A 14671-nucleotide genomic window follows, 5' to 3' on the forward strand; every position below is an offset into this window, starting at 1 on the left:
GTGACACCGTCCTCGCCTCTCCTTCCTCGAAGTTGCAACATTGGCCTGTTTTGGGCGGTCCTTTTAGTCGGTTTTGGGCTATAAAAGCCATGCAAAAATCCATTGACATCAGTGGCAGACGACTGTGCGAATAGGCCGGAGGCTGCACGAAGCGCCGAAGCTCTGGCAGCGCCAAGGCGGAGTCTGCCACGCCGTGCGGATCTTCCCATTTTCTTCTTCTTCCTTCAATAACGAAGGGTGCCCTGGCGGGGGGAAGCGACGCGGACGGGCTTCCCCCGCCTCCCCAGGTGGAGGCTCACCAGCAGACGAGGGCACCCCAACCATTCATTCGCCATTCGGCTGAGTTGGCGCCCCTGCACTCGACTGCCGGACAACCACCCAAGCACGGGTTCACCAAGATTGCCACTAGCACCCGACGCGAGGAGTGGGCCCCCGCAGCCGAGTAATCGGGGACCCACCCCGGTGGCGATACCATCCAAACTGCTGCTGTCGCTGCTACTGGACCCACCCCGGTGGCGATACCATCCGAACTGCTGTCGTTGCTGCTGCTGGCCCCTCTCCGGTGGCTGTACCGAAGAGCTGCTGCTACTGCTGCCTTTGGACTCCGGCGGTCGGTTCTTCGGATCCAAGCCTAGCCCACCGTGAGACGATTCTGGACTCGAAAGCTTGTCTGCTTGGGCGTGGGCCCCACCCTTGACGAAACGCCCCCTCAGCTTTGCAGAGTCTGTGGGAGTCATTGGCACTCGACTCCCGCGGACTTCCGGTAGGGACAAACCGCCGCCATTGTTCTTTGCCCCGGGCGGCAGCCACCTTGCCTCCGCTTGGTGCAGTGAGAAAGACTGATTCAAGACGTCGGCGGAAGAACCCGCCTGCTGCCCCGCCCCAAGAACGGACCACGGCATTGCTACAAGATCGCGGTGACGCCATGCTGACGCAAGCTGACGCTAATGAAAGTTCTCGAACTACCGAAAGGAATTCTGGTCCAACAGCTAATTCATGGAAAGACTTAGACTGTACACTGGCCCGACCTCGCCCCAAAATGGCGCCGATGTAGGAGAGGCCTACAACTCCTTGTGGCGTTCCAGTCACGTGGCATTTGTGTTAAAAGGATATGTATGTGATGTTTCCACACATGATGAGCAGAGGGACGGGAAGGGTACTGACCGAGCATACGTACAACCTTACTGATTGCTGACTTACCCATTTTTATTTAGCTAAGATAGTATTGCTCATGATATTCGACGCCTCTCACGCCGTGGCCGGCCTGAACTGTTGTAGGCCCGTATTTGTATACTGACATTGTTTTAATTAAAGGGCTTCTTGAAAGGATTACTGAATCAGTGTCATGACAAATCATATAGGTTGATAAAGATTTTTCTTTTGAATAAATGATTGTTACTCCCAATCAATAGGAAACAGATAATGCAGACCCCATTTACATGAATCTTTTTGATTAACGGAATTTGTGCCCGTCACACCTGTCTTTTCCAAGAGTTGTCAGAAAATGGTCAACCATGGCTTAAGGTGTATGCCGAATGCAAGGTATGGTATCTTGCACCATAATACACGACCGATTGAGAAATGCATGCACGACCAGGGAACCCGAATTTAGGAGATGAATGAAATAGAGCATCTTTGTCTCGGACGAAAAGAATAATAGGTCTGTGGTATTACCCACTCCTGCGGCTAGCCTGGTGCGTGGTAAGTAGAACTTTTTCGTGTCTACGCGCGCTAAGGTACTTTGAATACTGCACATCCCCTCCCCTCTTTTTCCCCTCTATAGGTCACGACGAAGTTCCGACTGAAAAATGGAGTGGACATGGACCGCACCGTGTTCAATATCAGGAAAAACATAGACAAACGTTGTGGGATAGTGCGTAAAGTGCAGACCACCATTGGGAACATGAGAAACTGTATGGTATGATTGTGCGTGTGTGCTACGATTATACGGTATGAACGTGTATGCATTTCATGCTTGGGTCACTTGAAGAGAGCGTCACCGTATGATTGAAGTGCTCGTCCATCGATCAAAGGGAGGAGAGTAAAAGGTCCGGCACCCCCCCAAGATAAACTACAAAATACTGAAAATACGCAGCATGCATAGGAAAGAGGACAGGAAAGGAGAGGTCCCCATACTCAACGTAGCCCTGAGTCTCCGTCTTAAGTTTCTGCGATTCATGCATGTACTGTCACACCCTATCCGGTATTTGTGTGTACGTGATCACCGAATTTATGTCTTTTCCCCGCTTGTGTTTTCTTACATAGAACAGACCCATGCCACTCCATGTTGTGTGTGCACCAAGTGGCCTATTATCATACCCATGTCTCTCCCTCTCTCTCTCTCTCGTTTTGTGTCGTACATATGCCAAATAGCCTACTTGATGCACACGTCTCTCTCTCTCTCTCTCACTCTCACTCTCTCTCTCTCTCTCTCTCTCTCTCTCTCTCTCTCTATCTCTCTCACTCTCTCCCCCTCCCTCACTAAAGGCTTTCTTGCCCTCTTTCTTTTTGAATAAATTAACGACATATACCTCTCCGGTAAGTGTATAATTGGCCTGAAACACGGTGGTGTTCGAACAAATTGACAGAAACAAAACGACCATACTTTACCACGTTACTACCTCTCCTTTCTGCAAATGTTGAGCTTAATTGGCTGAGAAAGAAAGGACAGGTAAGACGACTGATGTCTCCCAATCTGGCCCTCATCACGGGGACTATATGTCAGTGGTTTTTGTTTTTAGAAGACACCATCTCCACCGCCCAGAATTACCCCCGCCCAATTACCCCGAAATAGAATGTCTAAAGCACCCCGTTCTCCCAAAAATAACCCCAGCCCTATACTAGCCGTCTCAGAGTATTTCGAACGAAACAGCTGATGACCTTATTCTCTAATAATACATCGCCTAAACTGATAAAGGGTTACCTATTGTCTCCAGCAAAAATAATGCTTAGCTTATGTTCCTCCCCGAAATGGATACTCGTGAACGCATGACAGTAGCACCTCGCACTCTTTCATAAACTTAGCAGTCCTCGGAGGAAAATGTGTATTAACAAAACTTGTGTTGAGATGAACGAGTCTCTACCGGAGAAGCCGGTTCGAATTTTTTTAATAGACCAGAAGGTTGACAGATGTCAGGCTTCCTGCAACGATTATAGGACGCAGGAATCGACACCTAGAAGGCCAGACGATGGACAGGAACACCCACAGAAACCTGCACCACAGCAATGATTAATAGATTGGTAACACGCACAGTAACATCAGAGTTAATAGACACCAATCATACAGCAACCGATAAAAGCATTTACGCAACTACTCGGTGGTTGGGAGAGAGGATGAAGTATGTAAATGTCTTCCCTGCCAACTCTCTAAGATTTTTGTTTCTTGTACCCATTCAAAGATAACCTGCGGCCATCGGAAGAGAGGGGTCGGACGTGACGCACAGCCTGGCTGCGGACCATGGAACATCTATGGCATCGACCAAGGGGGAAGCATCGAAGCAAAAAGGGCGTGAGACGAGGCACCATTATCAGGATGATAAGCGATAGAACGAAGGGCTATATCAAGGCCCCCTGCTCACTGACCAGCGTGCCTGAAGTCCCAACCCATCGGGCCCGATTGATGGGCCCAGTGCTGGAAGATTCTGCTCTCCTTGGTCCGCATTTTGATCCGATCCCACTCCACCCCCTCTTCCCTCGGCATCCCGAAGCACGTCACACCCTTCTCTCTCTCTCTCCCTCTTTTATATGGATTATGAATTTGACTTAACTACAGAAGAACAAAAAGCAGGCACCCTGTCTCAAAGTACCTATGATGAACTGTGTTAAGGAACAGGACTGTGATCGGAGAACAGCGAATGGTCACACCCTGCCACGTGAGAAATTGGATTTGAGCTGGACCTTAGCTCCACCGCCGGTGCTCAACAGTGCCAACGAAAGAAGAACAACAATAAGAGCTTACCAGTGATGGCTCTTTATAAAAGGACACTGGAAAGAAGAACCCATGTTAAGTCGAAAATCCTCTCCCAACCACCTTTTTATATTAACTATCTTCCTATCGAGTTTTCATGATGTTGCATCAATCACTTCCGACTGTACACTGAGAAGTTAAGAAAATCTAACTTTGTATAATGACATTCATACAACACCAGCCAGGCGATACTGACTATTTTCGATCCACACGAAGTCTGGGCCTTAAGTAATGTACGAAATATCCCTTGTTTTGCCAGAAACATATTTTTTTGGCTTTACAGTATCCTATTTGTGCGAAAACAAGCTCCCCTCCTCCTATCCCTGGGCCTGACATGCGGCGCAGCTGATGTAATTTTGTATGTACTACCTCCTCGCCTACTTTATCAACTGTATGTAACTATGTACAAATGTGTCAGATTACTCCCGCCTGCCCTAAAAACTCTGTATCTTTAAGAAATGTATGAAAAACATTAACGGTATTATAGCTGAAGGGTTAACGAAGGTGAGTGTCGGCCAGGCAAGCTGGCGAGATATGTTAAAAGGGAGGACTGTGGAAATTTAGTTTGTAACTGAACATTATCTGCGCCATCTTGCCTCTCCCCAGCGCCACGCACAGCGAACGCACGGCCGCCATTTTAGGCACCCCACTCTCTCCCCCGTTCATTGTCGATCGCCAGCGCGTTCCCCTGCCGCTGCAAGCATCCCCCGCTCTCTCATACACGGGCCATAAACCCTCTCCTTCTGCGCGACCCTGCCATGGAACTACATCCCACGCCTGACCGACATCCCATACATGGTCACGCATCTCTTTGATAACCCCCTTTCCCTGCGCCGAACCGATCCCAGGCCATCACCTAGCCCTGCGGATGCAGTTTATTACCCCTACTGTAAGGGAAACACCCCACATCAAAGGGATTATAGTAGATCAAAGCCCCTACCCCCTGAGACCCGGCCGGTCGCACACACCCCCGGGAATTGGCGGAATGTCCAGCTGTGTGATAGCCATCTCCTACTGTGGATGGGGTGGGGACTTCCACTGTAGATATGTGTGGGAACGAGCTCGAAGTGGGGATTCCGAGGATGTTCTTTCATGTTCCAAGACAATCTCAAGAATGTGCCATGTATGATAACTCTGCAATAAAGTCATAAACCTGTGTATAAGAGGCCAGGCCTCAGAGATGCAGTTAGAGCACCTCGTGACGATACTTTGCTGTCTGATGTGATGTGTTCTGCTCCAACGGAATAAAAACTTTGTTTCCTGCCTTCCAGTCTCTGGCGCCTGCCTCTTTCATTGGTAAATTATCGAATGGTATGAGAGGCGATTACCGCCGGGCAATACTTGAAGGGTTATCGACTGAAACTGCCGCTACCATTTAACAGCATGACCTCTCTAATTAGGCGATAAAATTATCGCCGCTTTTCGACCGAAAACGGCCGCAAAAGCGGTGATAATTTTCTATTGCCGCCTTGTAGATTTGCCCCTTGCTTCGTTCGTGTGCAAATCCTATTGCAGGAGCATGCAAAAGAGAACGAGCTGAAGTTTAGCAGCTGATGTCCGTATCATCCTTGATTTTTTTCATAATTGTTCTGTGTGAAATCTGTTCTCAGGCCAAAAGAGGATGCAAGGGTTCAAAATAGTGCAAAATGCTACAAACCCGAATGTCCATGTTGGGGATTTTGATTTCACATAATTTTTGGGGTATGTTGCTTAACTCCCAAAAAGGAAATGACGTTAATTTCACTGAGGACTGAATTCAAAATGACCCCTGCATCAGTTCTTACATCAACATTATATCCGCTGACAGGATTCTTGCCTCCATCCTCGTATAGCCCTCAGAAAATCTCTGAGACTCATCCGCTACAACACTCACAACACTTTCTTTCGCCAGGGATTTAGATTCTCTATAGGAGAATGGTAATCTAGAAAAAAAAATGTAAACATTTTGGAGTAATTGAAGCAAGCATGCAAAAAAGTCGAACAATGTGGAGAAATGTTTCTGTCGCTTACACAAGAAATATGAGAGTACCAGTGTGGTGAACATTGTGTTCATCAATGAGTTATATACCAAATACCTGAAGGTAAAAATAGCAAAAATATGCAGCAAATCATAGTCTGTGACTTCATAATGAATTGCAGCTCATGCGCGCTATTTACCTATGTTAGGGCCACCTTCATTAAATAGGGGATGATCCCAGGAAGCATGTAAGGTCCCATAAACCAGACTGCGTCAAATTCCATTACTGCTGTAATTCTGCAATCTGTTTCCAGTCAAGCTCTTAACTGCGATTTGGTAATTAAGAAGTACACAGTTCATGAATACATAACATGTATAAAAGATCTCTTTCCCTTGCACCAGCAGATACATGCAAAGTTATAGGCAACATAATTATATAAAAAAGATCACAGAACACACTACATGTCAAGCACTTCTAAAACAACAGATACTATGTCAGCACGATTACATTCTAAAGCATAGAATATGTGCAAAAGGCTGGAACTCTAATAGAAAGAGATGCATTTTGGAAAAACAAACGTAGGACCCTTAAGACAGGCATTTTATTATATTCTTCTATTCTTCTATTTTCTCCTTCTGTTGATATCTAGAAACAACCTTTTCGCCTTCTTTGGGATTATTTTAGGGTAAGTTAACTATGACTTTCCTCCCTACTCTTTTATTTCCTGGACTTAAAACAACCTTTAAAGTCACCTATGATGTAAGGGATACATGGGCATTCAACAAGGGAGGCAATGCGGTTCAAGATGTCGTGTGGTGTCACCTTGAGTAAGTGCTGCAAAAGGTTCATGAGTGGGAATCAAGGCTTCTACTGCCAGAATATCCCTGCCTGTGTACCAAAACCATTACAGATTCAATAGGGTTGATTTGTGAATTTGGATTGCTTACTGGTAATCTTCACCACAATGATTCTTCCCTACATGTCCCATTAATTACTAAAATGGGGAGAAAGTACTTCTTCAGCTTTTAGAACTTCCTATACAAGCCCCTACCATTGCCTACTACTCTCCTAGAGAATCTGCCCCTTACAATACGAAATATAGTCAAAACCATTACACCTTTTTCAATGAGCCCATAAGCAGATCTATAATGAAGGGCTACACATGGAAGGAAGGAGGCAATGGAAGTAATGGGACAAGGAGCAAATAATCAGAGTAATGCCTGTGCTCCCCTCTAACCATGGGTATATCGGCTTATTCTTAGGCCTGGGCGAAAATTTCGTTCCGTTCGCGGAAATTGCGATAATTTGACATTTTCGCGTTCCGTGGAGAGCGCGAAAATGTAAAAATATCCGGTTTCCGCAGCTTGGCGATAATTTGTTTCTTGCTCGCGCTGTAAAATAATACATTCTGGCGCGTGCGCGATCGCCTTACCTGAATCCCTGCGTTCGCCGACAAGTTTTCTTGATCCGGTCGCGTTCTCCATGAGATGTTGTATTGTTTTTAGCCATTTGCGCTGTCTCGCGACAGTTCGCCCCCGCAGTGACGTCATGCGGCGCGCGATCACGTCTTTCTTCTCGCGATCATGCACCGCGAGACAACTCAAAACAAGATGGCCGCGCCCGCAAGCAACCACATGGGTAAGTTGGCGACCCGCAACCATGCAGAAAATCTCGCGAACATGCGGGGAAAAAACTTCCGCATCTTCGCGATATTTCCGCTTGTTTGCGATAATTTTAAACATTTTCGCAATAATTTCGCCCACCCCTACTTATTCTTAACTGGCACATTTAACTTGCCTGCAATTCCTTAGTATATGCGGAACAAAGTACCCCTATGGACTGAAAGTAGTCTCTTGTGAACTGCAGCATCTATTGAGCCACCTACTAAAGTCGCAGTGCAAACATAACCACAGACCTCCTGTGTGCAGCCTGATTGCTCCAGTGTAAAAGCTTCATTGACCCTTTCAACCCTTTTGACAGGTAAAGACCTTTGTTTTAAATAATATTAAGTGAACCCCATGTAGGCCTTGTACACACAAGGGAGGGTGCATGGTATTTTAAATGGGGATAGGTAGAAAATTAATATTAGTAATATGCCCCTATGTACTTTCAGTGGCCAGGCCCTAAAAGCTATTGCCACTACTTTCAGTGGCAAGGCCCTAAAACCTATTTCCACGGTGGCAGGCCTAGTTTTCCTACAAACAAAATCATAGTACAGGTGCAAAAACGAATAGCGTATCTCGAAAATGGAACCGAAATATAGGCAACTATTTTTTAATAGGTATTAAAAATCTGATTCAACGGTGAAGTTGGATTTTCAATAAATATTGAGGAAAGGCGACCCTTTCCCTGCCTGAAGTTCCTAGAGGAGAATTTGCATTAAGTCTCCAGCAGATCCAAGCCTATCCTCAGCCCAGAAATAGGTGTGAAATTCCTCAGAGGAACACAGAATAGCCTGACCTGAATTGGCAGAAATGACTCCTTTGAACACATTAGAAGATGCACAGTGGGGGTTGTGCACATTCTGTTGACACCACAGTGCAAATCAAAAACGATTTTGTTCACATTTTAAAATGGGTTAGAACCTTGAAAAATAGCAGTCTTTTTTTCATGCTTTTTCCATAAATAAATGGCAAAAATCATATTTATTGTGCTATGCCTACAGGCCAAATGCATTTTTAAAAAAAAGATTATCATAAACAATAGGTTAAAGTCATCCACAGATTTATAGCCTGCACAATCTTAGTATGATCTATTTCGCAAATATTTATTTGTCTAATTCTGATGCATTATGCTGGAAGCACAAGCACAGCGGCAGACATGTTATGCTATCATATTGTGACCAATGAATAATTGGAGACATTAGTCTACTAGATGTCTTTTTCATCTGCAATGTGACCATATTTCTGCCCCCCACATTAAAAAGAAAACAGATCAATTTGGCATAAAACATTTTCTTGTCTTAATTTGAATTACTCATTCCAGTCATTCTCAGACATCTTATGTTCACCTGGGAAGAAACGTTGGCAAAATGCATTTAGGAAATTAAGGATTTTAAATGCTTTAAAAAGACTAAAGGACCAATAGGTGCCAAACACAGGAGGAGCAGAAGTACCAGACACATCTTACTGATTTGTAAATCTGAAAAGCTAATTGTTGTGGTAAAAAAAAATCAATATCTTCCTTTTCTGAGAAACTGCGCATTCTTAATGTGCTTAAATCCATTCTTAATTCATTCAATTGTATTATTGGCAGAACACTTTTATTACTATTTTTCAAGCTCGTCCATAAATACAGATAAGTGCATAGCTATTAATGTCAACTCCTGCATGCTTTAAAATCCAGTGGAAAGAATAATCTTCTTTTCTCATACACCATATTTTTCTGTGCAGGGTATCCACTACTTCCCTTTTAGTTTCAATGACGTCTTTGCAACTGCCTTCAATTTCCAGTAAGCTTTGGCACCGTCTGAATGGAGATGAAGAATAAGTGTTAAAAATAAGGAGCAGTGGCAAAGCCAATGGGTCTGGCTTATTGATTGGAGAAGTGTTTGCTAATAGCTATGCATGTTTGTTTGTGTTTCCTCCAGCTGTCCAACAAAGAAAATTCCATAAGGAAGACACATCATGGACGACAGGAATAGGCAAGCTGGATGTAGGGCCTTGTGAGGATTGTGGTGTATTGTATAGTATGGTTGTGCGACCTTACTGTGGAATACACTTGCAAAACTGTCTTGGGTCCAGTCAGGATCATTTGTATAACCTTTAGCTCAACCCTGGATAGCTGTGGCTTCAAGCAGCAAGGCTTAAACAAAGGAACAAGTGTAAAACATTTAAAAACACTAAACAACAAAATGAGAAAGTCACACAACTTGAAAGAAACCTAACACCAATTTATAAAAATAGATACTATTTTAATGAATTTAAACACCAAGATGAGCAAAATCTACTGAAGGGTTCCTGAGATATAGATTTTTAAGTCAAATGTAAGTCTCAGCTTTTTAGTCCAAAGTGCAAACAAGCAGTGGTAACCCGTAAAGTTTGGTAGAGTTGTGCTTAGCAACTTCACCCCTAAAGGGGCGACCATATCCAACAGGGAGAAGGTTGGGGGCCACTAAGGAATATTTGGACAGTTACCTGGTCAGATAAGCAGTCTCATGTCCAGTTCCACACTTTACCTCAAGACCCTCATTGACTTCAATGTAGTAGTCCTGATGCTGGGAATGCATGATGCGGAGGATGATGAAAGATCCTCTGGGTGCTGTGCAGTCAATTCAGGTGTGCTAGTGGTTACTCCGAGGTCCACAGGTCAGGTGGGGCGACTTTGGCTACAGGGGGCATGGCCCCTCGAAGTCCTCTTTGAGCCAGTGGAGGCCACCAGTGGCTGAACTGCCAATTTCTGTGGACAGGAAGTCCAGCGGTATCCTTTGGTGAAGGCTGGAGTCCCTTTTGGTGACCAATCTGGACTCAGATGACACTCCCGGATTGAGCCGACTTGGGTGCTACTTTTGGCTGTCGAGGATCAGTCTCTTGGGTCCCCCAGTGGTGGTCAGTGGCGTTTCGAAGAAGGTGGCTCCAGACGTGTCAGAATCAGCTTTGAGGGCCCCCCCAGGTGGTCATTCAGATGAGCCTTGAAGTCACTTCTTTGGTATGGGGCTCAGGAGCAACTTTTCCATGAGCCAGTAGCCACAGGCACAGACCTCTCTTTGCTAGCGCAAGTTGCGGCAGGTCAGTCCAGCAGTCAGTGCAGCTTCTTTTCCAGGTCCAGGGGTTAGCAAAGCAATCTTTCTTCAGTCCTTTCTGTAGTTCCACCATGTTCTCACATTCTGGAGCCAGGGCTGCCATATTTATGTGTGCAAAGTGCCCTGGGGGATGATGCGGTCAATGGCCAATGTGCTTCCAGGATCCCTCCTGCTCTGTGACAACTTTCGACTATGTGATGCATCAGGCAATCCCACAGTACACTATTCTGCCCACTCTCAAGATGTCTGAACCCTTCCATGATAGGAGCTAGTTATCCCACCCTAGAGGTGTGGTTACCTGTGGGCTACACGCCCACAGGAAAACCAGTTTAGCCACTAGTATCTCTTTCTGTTCCCACTACCAGCCTGTCTAACTGAACAAAGGAGCAAACCCTCCCAGAGTGTGAAAGCCATTTGTCCACCAAAGGCAGCTGTGCCTTTGAAGCTCGCTTTCTGGGCCAGCACCTTGAGTGGCTTCCTGCAAGGGGGAGGTAGCAACTCTCCCTATAGCAGGCTTCTATTGTTTCTGAGCCTGGGAGTCCTTCATACTACTCCCCAGGAGGACAGAAGTCTGTCTGGTGGCCAGCAACTGTGCAAGGCTACTAAACAAACTGGGCAACAGAGTTGAAACTTTCTAAAAGTGGTCTTTCCTTTAGTGTGATATTACATTTGATACCTTGAAGCATCCACTTTAGCAGTTCCATTCAGAAAATAGCCAGGCTGAGAGGTCAGTCTGCAATTTTGTGTATGCCAGTGGGTCTACAAACCTTTCCGCAGAAAAACGGACATATTAAAAATATTTGTCTTACTTACTGTTATACAGCTTCCTGCCTTAGGGCTACATGGGCCTTCTTTAGGGGAGACTTTTATATATTCTCAGGGAAGTGGGGACTTTGCCATTGGTGGAAATGGCAAAGTCGAACTAGCAGCTTAAAGCCATCCTGTACTTTGTCACACACAGGGTGGCACAACCAGTGCTGCCGACCTGGGGAGACACTCTAACTTACATACCATGGATACCCTTGAGACCTTATACTCGGAATTTATAAGTAAGTCAGTCAATTGGGGGTATCATTGTGAAGCAAATTAAATATATCAAATTGCACACACTGGCTTTTAATTTCAAGTAACACTATATGTCACATCTGCATTCCAACTGAAAGTCTACTTGCTGTCTCACCACCAACACCTAATCGGAACACAAATGGGACAATGTAACCATGGCCACTTCATTAAAGCAATTGCGAACGATGAAATACACATGGAAGCCAATAACTGAAGGGGGCAAGATTGTAATTCTCCCTTTGACCCTGTACCATGTTCCACTGCCTTTCGGCTAGGTTTCATACATGCATTTTATACACACTCTGCACAATCACAAGTTCAGCATCCAGGGGCTAAAGCCTGCCAATCCCATTGGTTCATTAACGCAATGCATTATATGCTTTTGAATAAATGCAAAACAGCACAGTTTGAACATTTACACAAAGAGAAGTGGGAAGACACTTGGGTGTAGTTTGGCCAATGGGCATTTATTAAGCACAACATGCTCGCTCAAATTTCCTTTGGTGCTGGAGGACCAATGATACAATAAACATGAAGGATGGACATATGAATTTTCAATGTAATTATTAAAGAGCAACAGGACAGATGCACTTAGCATGTTTACACTGGTAAATGCTCCAGAAATCGGAGTCTGCAAAGTTTAATAACTTCTAAAATTGGTTTAAAATGGATAATGCATCACTATTATGGACGTCATGGGCCTCATTCATAGATTTCAAGTTTGAGTAAGTTTACCCTTTTGGGTAAGTTTAATTGTTTTTGGCATTCACAGCTTGCTACCCCCTGCCCCTCCTGCCAGTCCTCCATTATCTGTGTGATACTGCTGCCTCCCTCATCTTCCTTCCTTTGTCTGTGTGCTCACCTTGCGCCTCCCATATCCCTCTGTTGTCCATGTGGTGTCCTAACCCCTCATGCCTTCCCTCTATGGTCAGCTTCGTCCCCTGCATCTGCATACTCACGAGAGTCATGTGATCATGCAACTTTGAAGAATAGATAAATATGATTGGTTGAGTGGTCTTTTTTCTCATCAGTCACCTAGCTTTCTCAGGAGTGAGAGCTACCATGGGAGCTTAGACTCTGTGCAGCCCAAACATGCACCAGACATGTTGGGGTGGCCATTATAGAACTTGTCCCCTGTCCCGAAAGAGTTTTATAAAAATAATTTAGGGAGCAGGGAGCATGGTAGGGATACCATTTCCCCCTAGCCCTTGTTGGGGGGGGGGTGTTTTCAGGCACTAAGGTAAAAACGTTCTCCAGTGGGATCATAGTAAAATAAAACGGCAGCAATATTATTTTTGAATAAATTATCCCGAAGGTGGCCCATGGCCAAGGGATCAGACTGTATTCTTTCTTTTATAATAATAGGGAGGGGTCATGGATGGCACCTCCCCCAACCAATTTTGGACGAGGGGACCCTATCCTGAGGTCTGCTTTCATAATAATGGAAATGGGGCATGTGGACCCTCTCCCTGTCTTGGAAAGAGGTGCCAGAAGGACTGCATCCCCAGAAGGTCATTTAATTTTAAGGGGAGCGGGGCGCAGACCACCTCCAAGAGCCTCAAAGGTGCCCCGGGACCGCATCTCAGGCATCCTTCTCCTAGCTTGCGAAGGCCCTGGTGACCCTACTACCTGGGGCTGTTTTAATATATGGGAATGGCGTTTAGCCCCCTCCCTGAGCCTGAAAGAGGACACAAAGACCCCCAATACTGAGGGCTAGTGTACTTGCTGTGGAGTGGGGCATACTTCGTGGTCCCATCCCTAGGATCATTTCAGGGACCCTATCTAGCAGAGCTCGATCGCAGTGTCTCAGGGAACATATTCCCCGGGACACTGTGGTTCCCTGCTTGGGAAAGTGCAAGCCGGGAATAGAAATCTATCCCGTGCCTGAACTCTTTCTGGCAGGGAACACAACTTCCCTCCCAGGTGAAAACAATGAAAAGGTACTGGCTCCTGCTAGCACCCAGTATGGTGCTGGCTGGGGAGTCAGCAGGGGCCACAGGCACCTTGTGGCTCCCCCACAGCCCCCAACTATTGAAGTTACCGGCTCTGGCAACAGGAACCGGCTGGGACCACTGTGGTCATGAGCGTCCCCCCGCAGGTGCATAAAAAATAGAGTGACACCAGGGGCCACAGCGACCGAGGGTCTCAACCCCGGGCACCAACATTAAAAAATAGTGGCATGCCCTGGGTGGACACAGGGGCACTCATAAAATAATCAAACAAATTAAGTTAGTAATAAATGAGCAGCTGGAGCCACTCATTTATTATTCACTGCAGTGGCAAGGAGCTTCGCATAATGCCATAGAGTATTTATAAATTATATAGTTTCTTTTTGGTGGTGCTCCTAGAAGGGGCAGCGGCACCACCAAACATTTTTTGGAGAGCTTACCATATTGTTTTAAAGTACTCCAAGCTGGTGCTGAATGCTCTTGTGTGATAGTGTTGCTATGTGTAACCTTATTTTCATGTTCATTGTATTTGATTTTCTTTCTTCTAGTACAAATATTTTTATCTTTCTTTGCACTGTTCACCTACATATTTATGTAAGGTGCTCTGCTGAACTTCTCTAGGTTTGCCCTGCTGCTGCTGACCAATCCTACATGGAAACACCTAGCCAGACAAAGAAGTCCAGAGTAACGTATCCTCCAAGCCCTTGCTACCCCACATAAACTATAGGAAAATTGCCATTGAATGTACTGCTACAAGAGAAGGTGGACTTAAAGTGACTATCTACCTGCATCAACTTTCAAATTTTGTTTTCATTTCAATCCAGCAGCTGCAATGGTCCATATCATGTCTTGCTTGATAGGTACCTGAAATTGAGACCCATGTGGTTTGAGGCAAGTCCCTAGTGCTCAAGTGCTTTCACAACTTGCTGTGAGACTGATGCAACCTGCCTCCTTCATCATTATCTTTCATTCCTGCTGAGTTTGATGGCAC

This window comes from Triturus cristatus, chromosome 5_1 (assembly GCF_964204655.1).
Source record: "Triturus cristatus chromosome 5_1, aTriCri1.1, whole genome shotgun sequence".
Taxonomy (NCBI): domain Eukaryota; kingdom Metazoa; phylum Chordata; class Amphibia; order Caudata; family Salamandridae; genus Triturus; species Triturus cristatus.